At 33.4% G+C, this 5,075-nt stretch overlaps 1 pseudogene; it reads right to left on the minus strand.

Moving 5' to 3' along the window:
* Positions 1–817: 817 nt before the first annotated feature.
* LOC101996541 lies at positions 818–1,784 on the minus strand (annotated as a pseudogene).
* Positions 1,785–5,075: the final 3,291 nt, after the last annotated feature.

Raw genomic sequence — 5,075 nt, forward strand, 5'->3', positions numbered from 1 at the left:
ACTCACCCCAAAGCTAGGTCTCCTGGCGCGGAAGATCAGGCCTCTGTGCTGCGATGTGTGTGTGTTTTTATGTATGTGTGTTTGTATGTGTGTGTGTGCATGTAGGCATGTATGCATATGTACGAGTGTGTGTGTGTGTGTGTGTCTGTGTGTGTGTGTGTGTACAGGAACATATATAACCTACCATTTCATAATAGATCATAAGACAACTTCAAATTGTAGATTCCAGACTGGCCTGAAGAGTCTTTCATACTATAAACTTAGAAACCAAAATGATACTAATTTTACTATGTTATTTTAAAAATCATTGTAACTAAATGCATATATAAATTTTATTAGTTAGTATTTCAGAATATGATTAACAATAAAGCTAATTATATTAGATATCCTTTTGAGAAAGATAGTTCACAATAAATATAATTTTAAAATGAAGTTTTTTTAAAAATTTGATTAGATATGTAGGTAAGTAATTTGTTTTTATGAGACAGGGTTTCTCTGTGTAGCTCTGAAGAATGTCTAGAACTCAGACTGTAGACCCTGCTGGTTCTTCCCTCACAGGTATCTGCCTGCCTCTCCCTCAGGAATTTTGAGATTAAATGCATGCACTACCATTGCTTGATTTAATATGAAGTACCTTAAGTTTGCAAATATACACATAACTTAGCATATGCTTAAACAGATAAATGTCTCTCAATATCACAAAGAAATTTCAGTTTGTATTAATCACTAGTGCAGAAACAGACAAGATACATAGTTAAAGATAGCTATTTCAGCAAACTTAATAACAAACACATAAAAGCCAAATCTGCAATACATATTAGCACATATCATATTTATTATATTGTCTGTAAGAGAATTTTCTCAATGCTATTTTGACATCCTTGTTTCTTAGACTGTATATAATGGGATTAAACATGGGAGTCACAACAGTATAGAAAAGAGAAAGCACTTTGTCAGTTCCACCCGAATGACTAGTGTTAGATCTAAAATATGTAATCATACCTGATCCAAAAAATAACATCACAACTGCAAGATGAGATGAACAGGTGGAGAAGGCTTTGGCCTGACTAGTGGCTGACGGCAACTTCAGCACTGTAGAGATGATTTTACCATAGGAAAAGGTTATTAACAGGAATGGAACCAACACAAATATCCCAGCACCTAGGAAAACCATCATCTCATTCACAAAGATGTCCCCACAGGCCAGGTGAAGTACTGGGGGTATGTCACAGAAGAAGTGGTTGATTTGGTTGGCACCACAAAACGAAAGAGAAAAAAATCTGTGATGTCTGCCCTATCTGTGCTGGAATTTCACTGATCCAGGAGCCAATCACCAGCTGAGAACACACTCTCTGGTTCATGACCAGAGGATAGTGCAGAGGTTTGCAAATGGCCACGTAACGGTCATAGGCCATGACAGCCAGGAAGAAGCACTCTGCAGCCCCCAGGATAAGAGTGCAGCACATTTGTGTAGCACAGGCAATGAAAGAGATGGTTCTTCTCTGGGTCCCAAGGTTGTAGACCATTCTGGGGAGAGTAATTGATACATAACATATCTCTAAAAACGAAAAGTTGCCAAGGAAAAAATACATGGGTGTTTGAAGAGCAGAGTCCAGCCTTGTGATGAGCACAATGGTGCCGTTGCCCAGTAGGATAAAGGAATACATGACAACCAGCAGTCCAAACAGAAACTACTGGAGATGAGGAACATCTGAGAATCCCAGAAGAACAAATTCCTTCAGATTGGTTAGATTCTCTCCTCGTGGTTTTTGATGGTGGTTCATCTGTGAAGTAGATTCAGTCAGCATGGCTGTTTACTTTCCCATTGGGGAAATAAAAGGCTTTTATCTTAATATAAACTCACCCAGATTGATCTTTATTATCTGATCAATAGTGTCTACCGTAAAGGATCTTTTGCTCATAATTTTAGTTTTAGCATATTATAACTTTTTCATTATTGCTGTATATTAAAATTTCTTTAAAACTTAATGTTAGACTGCCTAGGTCCATAATTCAGGGTATATTAAACTATGATCTAAACATAGCAGAGACCTCAATATATTGGAAGCTACTTCTGATAAATACAGTAACAGATTCATTTGCATTGTCTCTGATAGCATTAGTTATATATCCTGAGAAGTGGGCTGGAGTGTGAGCTGAGCAGTTAAAAACACTGGTTTTTCCTTATAACTACTCTGGTTTGATTACCTGAACCAAGTTAGCAGCTCAAAACTCTCTGTAACTCCAGCTTAGGCTGGATGATTTGAGATGCATATAACCTAGCAAAGAATTTATACATATAATGTGGAATTAAAAAACATTAGAATGAAAATGGTTTTTTATTCTTATGAATTTTGTTAGATTTCTAAAACAAAATATCATTGATATTTTCATAACTTTTAAGATATTACTATAAATATAAAATTTTTTTATGTATGTCTCTCTTAGGGTTTGAATTGTATAGGTTCTCTGAGATTGTGATTTGTGGACTGGCTTTTTTGCTTTATGTTATAAAACCATTTATAAGTGAGTACATGTGATAATTGTTTCTTTGTTTCCTCTCAAACCACAGTATATCTCCAATAGATAGCCACTGGAAAAAGAAAAATTAGTTTTCTCCAATGCAGAACTCAGGGCATACAAGCCACTCTTAATACCAAACCTCATGCCCAACAGTGCATGGACAACACAAAACAAACCCAGTGATATTTTGGGATGTTATTTGCTTTTTAATGGTTTGTCTGTACTTTTCTTTTTTCTTTTTCTTTTTTTGGAAACCTTACAAACCTTTAAATGTATTTTGGATTCTGGTTTTGTGTTTTGTGGAATTTCTGTGTTTGAGAATATATGTGTTTGTATGATATGTACTTCTTATGTTTTTCTTTTACTTTTTTTCTGGTTGTTTGTTTTATTCTATTCCAGTTTGTTTGTTTTTATTTTTCATATTTTATTTTCTTATTATTTGCTAGAGGTCTGTTGTTTTCTAATCATATAAAGAAAGGAATGTGTATGTTTTGGGGATGAAGTTCAGGGACAGGAAACCATAATCAGAATATAACTATTGAAAGCAAAAGCTAATATCCATAAAAATATGGACAAATATAAAATTGTACACGCCAATGCCTTAAACACATTATTATTTATTTCTTCAAACATTTTATTGTAATAGTCTACGATTAAAAGTTTCAATGTTCTCCCTTTTAGTTAGTTTGATTAGTGCTATTTATTTATTTCAAAGATTGCTTTCATTTTATGACAATTTGTACATATTTACCTCATTTTTCACTTTATAATGACAAGCAATGTATCAATCATGCCATAAACATTTGACATATCACAGTTAAAAGAAGCATAACTTTGAATTATAGTAAGTAGTGATTTTAGAAGATCATTCACTTAATTCTGCTTATAACACATATCTTAGCAGAATGAAGGTAGGAGTGCAGCAGAGGAAAGTCGGTGCGAAGTGTAGAGGGACCAGGTTTAGAGCCTGGAGTCACATGAAGCAAAGTTATGGACTGTCTGGTTAAACTCTCTGTACACCATCACAGTTTTAAAGATCCCCAAGCAAAATATTCAGATAAACATTTTAAAATTCACTTTATAGAAGGATTTATAGTGATCCTAAAATCTGGTAAACTTTAATAATGTTTTATGATTTTTCCTCATAGTAAACTTCCTTCACCAGACTTTAATTTCATTTTTAGCTTTTCTGTTTCTTGTAGGTGAGATAATAAAACCCTCCTTGATCAGTTTTATTTGTAAGAGTAGAAATTATTGCTTATTAACTCAGAGACTATTTGCTATTTTTCTCTACTTAGATAAACATCTAGATATTTTATATTAGTGAACTATTATATTCCATGAATTCATCACACTACTTACTTAAACTTCATTGATGATCTTATTTATTTAGCTTGCTGAAAATAATTTTTATTCAAATCTTCTTGCTTGAGAGTTAGGTCTTTTGTATGGTCAAATAGAATATTTTCATGCAACCACAAAGGGGTCATCATTTATTGTAAGTGCTAATTTTCTACTTTTACAATGGCAAAGAAGACATTTTCTAGGAAATTCCATCTTAGATGGTCTCTGACTCTGCAAAACTATGATTTGGACATTGTCTAGGACTAAAGCTGTAGTAGCAGAATCATCAGTATATAATATGTGTTGTAGCTCAAATTTTATTCCACTTTTTTCGATTGTGTAACATCAATATATAATTACATTTGGCCATAATACATTGAGCTATCCAATGACATAAGAGTTATAAAACTCTTAGGATTATTGTGTGACTCACATAAGTTATTATAAACAAAAAGTAAAAATCACTTGACACAGACATGTCATTCTTTATTCTACAAATATTATTTATACTACTTTTCAAATACCACATTTAATTCTTCTACATTTTTAACTGTTTTATTCCAAATATTTTAATCACAATCTCATCAAAAAGACAATCTTTGAATCTCTCCCTTTGTTTGAATATTATTTTTTGAAATGAGTGTCATTTTCCTACAATAATAAGATTTTAATGAAACCTTTAAAGTGTGTCTAACGGTGATACAGTCATGGGTCTGTTTTTACCTTTTGCCTTTCTTTCACTTCTCTTTAATAAGTTTCCATTATCAGAATTCCACATGAGGGCCTTTTGTGGTTTTCTTTATGCTTTGGTATGAACCTTGACTGATCCTAAATAAGGTAAGAGGAAAATAATTCACTTCTTCAGTCATCTATATTTTTTATTTGATTGTTCTCATCTCCATCTGAAGCTCATTATGCAGTTCAGCTTTGAATTAAACAGATTCTGTTTAAAGGAAATTCTCATTCTCAAGTATAAGAAGCTGATAATATATATACACTTTCCAGGATACAGTGCCAGATCTCATTACAGATGGCTGTGAGCCACCATGTGGCGGCTGGGAATTGAACTCAGGACCTCTGGAAGAGCAGCCAGTGCTCTTAACCTCTGAGGACATTGAGCCTATAATTAGTGATCCTAGTGAAGCTAAATAAGGAGAACCCAAAGAAAAACATATAGGCATCCTCCTGAATATTAACCTTCATCAGGC

Source organism: Microtus ochrogaster, linkage group LG9 (genome assembly GCF_000317375.1).
Source record: "Microtus ochrogaster isolate Prairie Vole_2 linkage group LG9, MicOch1.0, whole genome shotgun sequence".
Taxonomy (NCBI): domain Eukaryota; kingdom Metazoa; phylum Chordata; class Mammalia; order Rodentia; family Cricetidae; genus Microtus; species Microtus ochrogaster.